The following is a 13,046-nucleotide window of genomic DNA, read 5'->3' as shown; positions in this document are numbered from 1 at the left end:
TTTTTATTTTTTTTTTAACAGAAATTCTCAATTAGTGATACAAGAATATACCAGGTAAGTGTCTCAGTTTCTACACAAAGCGTAAAGCATTACAAATTAGGTAATTTTTCTATTTATATGCTTTTAAAATTGTGCTTTGAGTACAATCAAATTATTTTAATAATGTGTTCACTATGTAATATAATGTGTGTGTATGTGTGTGTATGTGTAAAATATATACCTTTTTATTTCTTTGCTGTCTGTTTTCCCTGTATTAGAGGAGTGCAGTGCCTCATTTAGCCTGAAGATGTCACTGATGCAGCTGCTCTTTAATGGCTAAACTACAAGGGTGTTTCAACTCTCATAATAAAGAGGGATTCCACCTCCTGTTGCCAGTCACCTGATTTACCTTGATACAAATAAGGAGTTTGCCAGTGGATACTTTTTTTAGTAATATGATATTAAAGTTACACATATAGTTTAAGCTTTAGGCCCCTTTCACACGATCGGATCCACCTGTCCATTTTTCAGGTGGATCCGAGCGAGCCGCACATTGACTTCAATGGGCAGGTGGATATCAGTGGAGATGTGTCTGCTGACACCCGCCTGCCATCCGATTCAACAAGATCCGCTCAAAACAGAAGGATGGCGCTACGTCCAGTGGTCATCCTGTCTGTTTTCATCCAATCTCCCCATAGAGAACAGCAGAACTCTGACAGGTCCATCCCTGTACTGTGAGCAGAGACTGACCTATCATCCGCCGGCTCGGCAGAGATCAACGGAGCGATCTCCCGCTGAGCTAGCGGAGTCTGTCCAGCAGATCCACCCCGTGTGAATCGTTTTTCTTAAAGCAACCCTGTTGCCAAACTTAAAATGCAGATAAAAACTATGCCTAAAAAGAATAAATTGATAAATCCCAAGCTGATGTTTCTTTAGACATTTAAAGCATTATTAAACCCAAAACCAACATTTTTATGTATTTTGCAGCTTACTAATCCTTTAGATGTAGTGATTTGCATTTTTTTCTTTTTTTTTCTTTATTTATTTTTTTTTTTTTTCAAGCTTTTTTTTTCCCCCCTCTGTTTTTACCTGGTGATCTGGCCAGTAAGACACCTCCTGTATTGGAGTGCCCCCACTCTGGATGAAGGAGAACAGGGGCACCTTTTGGACAGCAGAATTGTTGGTCTGAGGGGAGGGGAGTGTTGGATGTACTAACATATTTAAAACACTAACAAGTCAAAGCCATACTCCAGTTAATAATTTACAAGCAGAGCAGCAGTTTTTTGTTTTTTTCTTTTGAGATCAAGATTTTACTGTAAGCACCCCTATCAGTGTTTTAAATGTTGTTTTTATTTTTTTATCAACCCTCTAACTGCTCACCTGCAAGTTAGCTTGTTTTTGAAAAACAGACTTACTGGCTGGATCACAATATGAAAATAGGAAAAAGCCTAAAAAAAGAAAAACCACCAAGCTCTCAAGTCAAAAATATGTTGTATAAGGACGTAGGGGGCAGCAAGTAGGAACCAGAAAGAACTGCAGTTACTTGGGGAGCCACAGCCCAGTCTGAATAATGTGTCTGGGTTTCAGACGGACTAAAACCCGGACACATGATTTAAAACCCAGACTGTCTGAGTGAATTCTGCACAGGTGGCAAAACTAATTGGACCCCAACCTCCTTTTCTGCAGTACCCTGCCGCCGCTTTCAGCAACTCCTCTTCTCTGTGCACCCCATAGAAAGCCACTGCCTATGGTGGCGCACTAATGCCTCGCTTCCGAGCTGGGGTGTGTACATCTACAGACACACAGAGCGTAGCTCAGGCTTGCCCCATGCTCCCTCCTCACAACTTTTGATTGGCAGCAGCAAGAGCCAATAGCTCCCTCTGTGGTCTCTGAGCCTGTGAGAGGGGAGCAAGAGGAACCAGTGCTGCTGCAGACCGGCACAGCACTTGATCTATATAGAACTAGAGGGAGAGTGAGAGGAATGTCTAGTGAAAGTGTTTTTTTTTTTTTTAACCCTTTTTAAAGGCTAAGTTCACCTTTTTAAAAAAATAATAATTTAAATGCACAGTTTTTGCAGGTAAAAAAATGTATTATTTTTTTTTTCCTCTAAGGAGCCTACAGAGCTTTGCACCCACGATCAATAGATCGCAGGTGCAATATTGGGCTCCTGCATACTCTCAGCATAGCTGTCTGCTCATACCTCCCACAGGCAGGCAGTTTTCTGAGAGCAGGAAGATCAATGGACTACAAGAGAGCTCCTGGCAGCTCATTGAAAACCACAAGCCCTCAGCTGCAATGGCTGATGGTATTTTGTAGGCATTCATTTACAGGAAATTGTGGATGACTGATGTGGCAGTGTGGGCGGAGCCCCACACAGCCACACTGGTTTCAAATTGTGACAGCAGATACAGGGAGGGGATCCCTCTCCCGCTGTCACAATGGGGGATTAGGGACCTGAGCACAGTAGCATGCTATGTTGCACCCTATATACAGATGTAACAGTCTACAAAAGGTGTACCTATACTTTAATACAGTTAATGCATTAAAGTAAAACAAAGTTTGCTTTAGAACCACATTCATCTAAATGTAATGTGTGTTTTTTTTTTGTTTTTTTTTGCTAGAGTTGGTTTTTAAAGAGCAACTTCTTCAAGTCAAAAATAAAATTTACTGGTAACCTGCAAATGTGGCAAAAAGTCAATTTAGCCAAAATAATTGCTGGCAGGTTAAGCAGGCTTTGCATGGTGCTTGTGAATAAGACTAAGGCTGGGTTCACACTTATGTGAATTGGATGCGGTTTTCTCCACATCCAATTCGCATGGTAGGAACTTGTGACCGGCTTTCTATGTAGTCGGCTCACATATTTGCACAGGGGTCCTGTGCTTCTTTTGGTCCATTTCAGGTCCGAATTCAGCCCAAAGATTCGGGCTGAAATCTGACCTGAAATGGTGAACAGGAATGCACCGGACCCCTGCTGTGAGCCGCATGTGGCAATAGTGTGAACCCAGCTTAAAGAGTATTATACTGCAGCCTCCTTTTCTGAAAAGTACTGATGCAAAGCTCATGACAAACATTCATTTAACCTATGTTTTTTCAGACTTTGAGACAAACTTAAATTTATTTTGGCAACTATACTGCTAGGTTTGTGCAAGAGGATATAGAAGTATTATTCATAATCATCCCTTAAGTAGTATTCCTTAAGAAGTATTATTCCATAATCATTCCTGATGCAATTATCAGGCATTTCAGGCTAGGATAAGTTTGACACTGTCATTCTTAAAGTGACATTAAAAGCATCTGCTGTGTGCAGTAGTTTTGCACAGAGCAGCCCTGATCCCCCTCTTTTCAGGTTCTCTGCGTGTGCTCCTGGCTCCTCCTCTTCAGCCAGTGCCCTCAATAGCAAGCTGCTTGCTCTGGTGGCAATGGTGCATACTCACTCCTGAGCCCTGCTCTGTGTCCATACGACACATAGAGCTGCGACTTGGGCCCGTCCCCCATGCTCTCATCATTGGCTCACTGGCTGTGATTGACAGTAGCAGGAGCCAATTGTTCCCGCTACTGTCTCAGCAAATGAGGAAAGAGAAACCCAGGAGAAGCTAGGCTCTTGTGCACATTGCTTAATCAAGAGGGCGCTCAGGTGAGCATTGCCGGGGGGGGGGGGGGGGGGGCAGTGGGAACTGCTGCACACAAGTTTTTAACCTTTATGCATAAAGGTAAAAAACCTTGAGCCTTGAAAAACACTTTAAGGCTGCCTTGCAATTCCAATTCACAAAGGTTGATTGCTCAATCCAGTGAGATGCAGTCAGTGTTCAGGCAATCTGGTCACACCTGACAGAATACAATGATATTGAAATACTGTAGACAAGCCATGCACATCACCATTGATGGGTTTCCTGGCTTTTGGTGGCCACTTGATCAGGACTTTGGTGTACCGTACAAATGGATGAAATGAGCCAGCAACACTGTAGCCCGTATAACAATTTAATGGCGACTGGTTACAAAGGAGTGACAAAACAGAAAAAGTTGACCCGTTTCAGCGGGAGCCTTATGCCTTGTACACCTGATCGGACTTTCCACCAACAAAACCGTGGAATTTTGACCGAAGGGTGTTGGCTCAAACTTGTCTTGCATACACACGGTCACATGGCCTTGGGTTTTTCAGATCTTTAGTGCCACCCCTTGGGCTCCTTCTGCTAATTTCGTGTTAGTAGAAGTTTGGCGAGTGTCGATTTGCGCATTTCTTTTTGCGCTTTTCATTTAGCGCTTTTCAGTTCGTGCTTTTCGGTTCGTTTCTGAACGGCCATTCATCAACCAGACATGTTGCGGAATCGGAGGGAGATAACGTTATTTATTATTGGTCTTGTAGTTATTACTTTGACATTATATTTTTGGTTGAATAATGAATTGATTTGGTATATTTTTGGATGCATAGAATGCACTTTTTGGTTAAGTTCTATTGGCAGATAGCTGTCTAAATTTATTCGCTTTCTTTTTTTAATGCACAATAAAATAAATTGTGTAGAATAATACTTGGCCATGTGTTTTACTTCAAATGACAGTTTGGGAGTAGGTAGTTGCATAAAAAAAAAAACAATGTAAAATTAACAAGGGACACCAACATAGTTGAATCTTTGATCTTAAAAACTATGGATAATGGTGTTTAGAGCTGCCACGACAAGTCGATGTAATCGAATACGTCGACTACAAAAATACGTCGACGTGCGTGCAGGGCGTTGATGCGTCACAGTGCTCCGTATCTCCCGCTCTCCTCCGTGCTGCCGTCCCCCTCTCTTCTCCCCCTCCGTGCCGCCGTCCCTAGGGGTGCAACGGATCGTCACTGAACCGTGATCCGAACGGGTCACCTCGCTCGGATCGGCACATGCCGCGATCCGCAGTCTCGACCTTAGGAGAGGCCGCGGCTTCGGCCTAGCCCCGAAGCGGCGGCCATCTCTCTACACCCAGGCATTTACAATGCGATAGCTCCGACGGAGCGATCACTTGTAAACAAACCGGCGTCATCACATGACGCTGGTCTCTCTCTCCCCTCTCTGTACTGATCTGTGCAGTGGAGGGGAGAGGGCGGATGGAAGTAGCCATCCCTCCATACTCTGCCAGCCCATACTCTCAAGGTTATCCAAAGGATTAATTAGCTAATCAAAAAAAAAAACCACTAGATTCATAAAAAAATAAATTAAAAATAATAATCGGATAGTCGTTGACTAATCGAAGAAATAATCGATAGATTAGTCGACAGACAAATTAATCATTAGTTGCAGCTCTAATGGTGTTGTAGTAACTTGCCCAAAAAAAAAAAAAAAAAAACATAATATTATTCTTTATCACTAGAAAAAAAATCCTTTGAAAATGTATTTGCAATAACTCCATCAGTACCACCAGCAAAGCAGCTTCATTATTATCCCATTAAAGAATAAGAGACTGTGTGCTGCATTTGATAATAGATTTCATAATTTGCCACGTCACGAATGTTAATTCTCCATTACAAACACTAGTTTACAAGACTGATCGCTTCTGCTACCGAGCATGCATGTTTGTACTTTGGGCTTTTGTCCCACGGACTTGTGTACACATGATTGGAAAATCCGACAACACACATTTGTTGGTGGAAAATTGGAAAACGTGCTAGCCAACATTTGTTGCCGGAAAGTCCAAATACAATTGTCCGATGGAGCATGCACACGGTCGGATTTTCTGACAACAGCCTGACAGCCAATATTTCCCATCGGAAAGTCCAATCGTGTGTACGGGGCTTAAGTCGTAGCCTTGGTGTACCATACAATTTAAATGGCCAGGATTGGCTTATATCCATTTAATTGGCAGCGTATCTTGGTTCCTTTTTTGAGCCCTACCATCCATACCTCATTAGAATGCAATAGCTGGCAGGGGAGATTCATCCGCCCGCGATGATTTTATGTGGATGGAATCCACATTTTTCGTTCAGCCCACAGACTGACCGACCAATATCTGTGTGTATTGCCAGCTTAAGATACGAAATGGGATCTGAATTGCAAAACATTTCTTTTTAAATTCAGTTTTATCTCCAATATCTTGGTTACCACAATTTACCTGAACCCTTTTCAAAAATAGCTGTATATGTTATGCAGTTTAATTTCATATAAGCCAGCCTGTTTTGTAGGTATAAATGTTCTCTGAAATGCAATTGACCCAATAGACCTAGAGGTCCCTTCTGACATAGATTTGAATGTTTCCCCTAAAAAAATTAGCATTCCAAATACAGAAACTATTTACTCTCCTAATGCGAAGATGTGTTTTTTTGCAGAAGGTTTTAATCTGTTCAATTGATTATGTTTTGAGTTTTTGCCAGAGGTTTTATAAATCAATGACGCAACATAACCTTTTAAGCAGAGAATGCTTAGAAATCAAAATTCATAGAATGAAATGCAAAATCTGTTACTTTGCATTCCATAATGTGATAAACTATTTGTTTTTGGAAGTTAAATTTAACTTTATACTTCTACGTGCATTGCCTAAGCTATGCAATCCATAAACTTTTATTAAGGAGCCAAATACAAGTAAATGTACTGGTATTGAATTAGACAAAGGTCAATCAATAATCGCATATGCCAGTAGGAAAATTATTTACAAGATCGGGTTTTAAAGGAAAACCCATCCAATAAAATTCTAGCTTCATTAAATTTAATGTGAAACGTGGTTGATCTTGTCAGTTTGCTGTTCTTGACAGCAATTACCAGTACCGGATGTATGGATGGCGTTTTTATGCCACCGAATGTGTGTTAAGTATAAGTGCAACGCTGTACAAACCTTGAAGGTGCACTCTGCTTTAAAATTGAAAACATTAAGATGCATACAGGGAGAATACCCCCAATAGTTAAAGGGCTTGGGTTTTCATCCAGGCATTGTTGCACCAGTCTTCCTTGGTCCCCTTTGTCAGTAATCTGGGAACCCCAAATTGTAATGCAGAAAAGCTATTACACCCACTTCAGCCACCTTGCTTTATCCCATGTACAGAAAGCCTCTTGTGAAAAAATACCAGTATAGTGGGTTTTTAAATGAAGAGTGAGAGTTCTGCTAAGAGTGTGTATAGGAGTTGGTGGGGTATGTCAGACTGTTAGTCTGGCCACTGCTCCTGTATGTGGCCGCACAAGGTATTTTAACCCCTGATTCATGGTTTCTGACATAAACCACATCATGAAGACCAAGGAACACACCAGATGGGTCAGATATAATGCTGCGGAGAAGTTTAAAGTGGGGGTTAGGTTCTAAAAAAAAATCTCATGAGCTTTGAACACCTTATGGAGCACTTTTCAATCCATCATCCGAAAATGAAAAGAGTATTGCACAACTGCAAACCCACAAAGACATGGCCATCCACCTAAACTGACAGGGCGTGCCAGGAGAACATTAATCAGAGAAGCAGCCAATAGGCCCATGGTAACTCTAGAGGAGCTGCAGAGATTCACAGCTCAGGTGGGAGACTCTGTCCACAGGACAATTATTAGTCTTGCACTCCACAAATGTGGCCTTTATGGAATAGTGGCAAGAAGAAAGTCATTGATGAAAGAAAGCCATAAGAAGTCCCGTTTGCAGTTTGCGAGAAGCCATGTGGTAAACAGGGGGAAGAAGGTGCTCTGGTCAGATAAGACCAACATTTTAACTTTTTGGCCTCAAAGCAAAATGCTGTGTGTGTGGGGCAGAAAAATAACACTGCACACCACCCTGAACATACCATCCCCACAGTGAAACATGGTGGTGGCAGCATCATGTTGTGGAGATGCTTTTCTTCAGCAGGGATAGGGAAACTGGTCAGAGTTGATGGGAAGATGATCAGAGTGATGGGAATATGGATGGTGCCAAATACAGGGCAATCTTGGAAAACCTGTTGGAGTCTGCAAAGACTTCAGACTGGGGCTGAGGTTCACCTTCCAGCAGGACAACCACCCTAAACATACAGCCAGAGCTACAATGGAATGGTTTAGATCAAAACATATTGTGTTAAGGCCCGTACACACGGTCGGACTTTTTGACAACAAACATGCAAATTAGCTGTTTTGGAGCAACATCCGACTGTGTGTACGCTCCATCGGACAAACTTTTTCTGTTTTCATCTGACTTTTGTTGGCTCTGCGAACGGACAAACTTTTTGACAACAGAAGTCCGATGGAGCAAAGTCCGACCGTGTGTATGCAAAAGCATCGGACTTTTGTACAAGGTACAAACACGCATGCTCAGAACCATTGCAAACGATCAGACTACAATACAGAAGTTGACCAAAGGTGGCGCTGGAGTCATTGAACGTCCTCTTTTGAAGTGGCGTCCGTACGTTGTGACGTCACCACGTTCGTGTTTGTTGTCAAAAAGTCTGACCGTGTGTATGCAATACAAACTTGTGGACAACATACTTTGTACAAAAGTCCACGGAAAAGTTTGTACAAGTCCGACCGTGTGTATGGGGCTTTAGACTGGCCCAGTCAAAGTCCAGACCTAAATCCAATTGAGAATCTATGACAAGACTTGAAAGTTGCTGTTCAGACGCTCTCCATCCAATCTCACAGAGCTTGAGCTATTTTGCAAAGAATAATGGGCAAAAATGTCACTCTCTAAATGTGCAAAGCTGGTAGAGACATTCCCAAAAAGACTTGCAGCTGTAATTGCAGCGAAAGGTGGTTCTACAAATTATTGACTTGGGAGCTGAATACAAATGCACGCCATACTTTTCACATATTTATTTGGAAAAAATGTTGAAAAACATTTACCGTTTTCCTTCCACTTTACAATTGTGTGCCACTTTGTGTTTGTCTATTACATAAAATCTTGATAAAATACATTTATGTTTTTGGTTGTAACATGACAAAATGTGGAAAATTTCAAGGGGTATAAATACTTTTTCAAGGCACTATATATGCAAAAATACATGAATCTGAGTGGCTATGTACCGATGTCTCTGTATGCATGTTCCTTGAAAGCCTGAAGGGGCTCCTTGGATTATGGGCCTCTATGTAGCTAAGCTGTGAAAGTTTCACAATCGTTTTAATATTCTTTCATGCACCCTCCAGAAACCTGCAGCAAAAAATATAATTTTAAAAAGGCTCACTATGCCTTTCAGAAAATACCTTGGGTTGTTTGCTTTCCAAAATGTAGTCATTTTGCGGGTGTTTCTCCTGTCCTGGCACTTCAGGGACTCCATAAATATGAAAGTTAGTCAGGAAATTAGATGCCTAATTTATGCCCCTAAAAAGCCCAAAGATGTGCCTTGGTTTGTTAGCTCCTCTGTGTGTGTGTCCAGGCTGTGCAAGTCTCATATGTGGTATCCCCATACTCTGGAGGCGTACCAGACTGTGTTTTGGGGTGTAATTTATAAGTATGTCTATGCTGTGTATGAGAAATAACTTGTTAAAATTCCAACTTTATGGGGAAAAAAAATTGATATCTTAATTTTCCAAAAATATAGAATATCAAATGCCTCCTACTAAATACCTGGGACTGCCTACTTTTGGGAGTTTGTACTGTCCTGGCATCAGGTGAGAGACACTACATCAGGATTGTAAAAAACCCCAGTGGTGTTTTAAAGAGAAACTTCAGGTTCCCTCCAAAAAATTAAGTTAGCAGCTACAAATACTGTAGCTGCTGACTTAGTATAAGGACACTTACCTGTCCAGGGATCCAGCGATGTCCAATTCTGCTTTGGGTGCAGACGTCAGCATGTGACAAAAAGGAGAGGAAGCTTGTTTCCTACTGTGCATGCGTAAGTAACGCTGCACCTTTTTAAATGGTCCCAAGCCTCCTGGGACCTGTGATGTGTGTGTGTGTGTGTGTGTGTGTGTGTGTCACAGCGATCTGGACTGGAAGTGGGAGCAGGTGCCAGTCAAAACCAGGTAGCCACCCCCCCCCCCCCCAAAAAAAATTGCCAAGTCTGGTAGTTGAGGGTGGAAGCAAGTGAAACATCCTCTTTTTGGTGGAGTTCCTCTCCAAATACATCCAAAAAAGAGCTTGATCAGTTTACTATAAACTATATAAAATGTATTTGGTCAGTGCTGCATGAGTGAGTAACTCATTCAAAGTGTGACGGGTGAAAAAAAAAAATGGCCTGGAATGAAAGAGGGTGAAACGGCGCAGTCTTCAAGTGGTTAACAAATTATTTATAATTACCTTTCTTCACAGCTAGTTATTATTAGTAGTACTTAACATTGTTCTCCTTTCCTGGTGCTGAGAATGATGAAATTATCCTATCACTTTTTTTTTTATAGATTTTATCTGGTCCTGTAGATGGGGAGAGGGGCAAATTATATATATATATATATATATATATATATATATATATATATATATATATATATATATATATAATTACGCACATATTTTTTTTTCCTAGTCATGATGGCCATGGTGAGTTAATATTTGACTGTGCTTGTGCATAGGTGTCCTAGTTTATTTATTTTTTTTGCATTTATTTATTTAAGTCGTACATATGGAAAATGTGTGAGAGTAGGTTCCTGTGAATATTTACTATTACATTATTTGAACTGCTGCCCTTGCCCGCTCTCTCTGTAACAAATGGAAAACACTCATTATCATGAGCATGGCATGTTGGCAGTTTGGGGCTGTGCCAATGGCACTTTTGTTTGCATGAATTTGTGATGTGTCTCAGCTGTTTCCCTTCACAGCAGCTGGGATCTACGCAACATACAAAGCAAATTCATTTTTCACTTGTGATTTATTCCTTACAAATAAAGTACTTCTTTTTTTTTTTTTTTTCTCAGCACCTAAAATAAGCACATATCTAACGGCACATGCTTTTTGCAATAAATGAAGACTTATTACACTGTATCATTGCCTGCTATCCTATTCCTTTTGTTGATGAAGTACAGTGCGGTCTCGCTTTTGTAAAATTCTCATTAATGTGACATTGCAAGATATAATTATTTGTCAGAATGCCAGCTCCCTGGAGGTAGCTGGCTGTTGCTGTGTACATAGGGAGTTTAATGTCTCCATAGAACTAGGTAAAAGAATTATAAGAGTCGTTTTAAAAAAATGTTTGTATAAATGGGAAAAAAATAATCTATTTTGAAAAAGCTGAATTATTTTAGCAATGGGTGAGGAACCACCTAAAATATACCAGTATGGCAGAGCTACCATGTGGGCTGATTTAACCTTAGCAAAAAGTGGTGTGTTTGTTATTAACAGCTTGTATATCTAAAATTGGCAGGATAATTCAAGCATACATAAATATAAACACAACTAGAAACATTTAAAAAAAAAAATCCGATAAGTCTGCCAGTGAAGATCCTTGTTTAGGCACTTCCTGTTCTTGGGGGACAACGCTCTGTCCATCTCCCGGCTGTGCCCCTTGTGTTGTGACTCTGTCACATGGTCTTCCAGTGGAGATATTCCTACACTGATTGGTTAGTTCATTTATTAGAAGACACTTTAACAGATCCAGTGGGTGAAATAAGTATTGAAGACGTCGCCATTTTTCTAGGTAAATATGTTTGTAAAGGTGCTATTAACATGAAATTTTCACCACGTCGGTAACAACCCATGCATTCAAAGACACCAAAACAAATCCGTTCAGAAACTAAGTTATGTGTACTAAAATGGAATGACGCAAGGAAAAAGTATTGAACATGCTAACTGAAATTTAGTTAATACTTGGTACAAAATCCTTTGTAGGGAATGAAAGCCTCAAGACGCCTCCTATATGGAGAAACTAGTCTCATGCATAGCTCAGGTGTGATTTTGGCCCATTCTTCCACACAAACGGTTTTAACCACTTCAATACCAGGCACTTAAACACCTTCCTGCCCAGACCAATTTTGAGCTTTCAGCGCTGTCGCACTTTGAATGACAATTGCGCGGTCATGCTACACTGTACCCAAATGAAATTTTTATCATTTTTTTTCCCACAAATAGAGCTTTCTTTTGGTGGTATTTGATCACCTCTACGGTTTTTATTTTTTGCGCTACAAATAAAAAAATACCGAAAATTTTGAAAAAATTTTTTTTTTTGTTTCAGTTTCAAAACTTTGTAAATAAGTAAGTTTTCTCCTTCACTGATGGGCACTGATGGGGCTACACTGATGGGCACTGATAAGGCGGCACTGATGGGCACCAATGAAGTGGCACTGATGAGGTGGCATTGATGGACACTGATATGTGGCACTGATAGGCGGCACGGATGGGCGACACGGATGGACACTGATAGATGGCACAAATTGGCACTGATAGCTGGCACGGATGGGCATGGATGGGCGGCACAGATGGGCATGGATAGGCGGCACAGATGGGCACAGGTGGGCACTCATAGGCGGCACAGGTGGGCACTCATAGGCGGCATTGGTGTTATACTGTACTAATGGATGCCAATCAGTGATGCCCATTGTGGGCACTGATTGGCATCTATTATGGGCACTGATTGGCATCCATTGTGCTGACTGGCATCCCTGGTGGTCTAGGGAGGATTACCTTTTGCTGGGCATCCCTGGTGGTCTGGTGGCGTCCCTGGTGGTCCAGTGTGGGCATCCTCGGGGGGGGGGGGGGGGGGCTGTGCTGATAATCGATCAGCACAGACCCCCCTCCCCCCGTCAGAGGAGCAGCCGATCGGCTTTCCTCTACTCGCGTCTGACAGACGCGAGTGAGGAAAAGCTGATCACCGGCTCTTCCTATTTACACTGTGATCAGCCGTGATTGGACGCGGCTGATCATGTGGTAAAGAGTCTCCGTCGGAGACTCTTTACCGAGATCGTAGTTGCCGGGTGTCAGACTGGCCCCCCCGCAACGATTGCCGCGATGCGCACCCCCGGGGGCGCGCAGCGGCTCATAATCCTGATCACGTCATATGACGTCCGATCAGGATTATGAAACCACTTTGCCACGGTCAATTGCCTATAGGGCGGGCGGCCAGTGGTTAAATCTTGAAGTTTCCGTGGGCATCTTCTATGAACTCTGAACTCTGATCTTTTCGTTCTTTCCATAGATTTTCCAATGGATTCAAGTCAGGTGATTGGCTGGGCCATTCTAGCAGCTTTATTTTCATTTTTGTAAGACAATAGAGAGTTTCCTTTGCTTTGTGTTTG

At 41.8% G+C, this 13,046-nt stretch overlaps 1 protein-coding gene across 1 annotated transcript in view; it reads left to right on the top strand.

Moving 5' to 3' along the window:
- Positions 1-13,046, top strand: part of PAG1 (phosphoprotein membrane anchor with glycosphingolipid microdomains 1) — a 381,650-nt gene that overhangs the window by 126,919 nt on the left and 241,685 nt on the right. The window contains exon 2 of the mRNA XM_077492929.1: positions 22-54. The gene's annotated coding sequence lies outside the window, so the exon portion shown is untranslated. The remainder of the gene's footprint in view (positions 1-21; positions 55-13,046) is intronic.

The sequence above is a fragment of the Lithobates pipiens genome, unplaced genomic scaffold (genome assembly GCF_037356315.1).
Source record: "Lithobates pipiens isolate NorthernLeopardFrog02 unplaced genomic scaffold, aLitPip1_a1.2 Scaffold_19, whole genome shotgun sequence".
In the NCBI taxonomy this organism is placed as follows: Eukaryota; Metazoa; Chordata; class Amphibia; order Anura; family Ranidae; genus Lithobates; species Lithobates pipiens.
The sequence above is the reverse complement of the archived record's forward strand: the minus strand, read 5'-3'. Positions and strand labels throughout refer to the sequence as shown.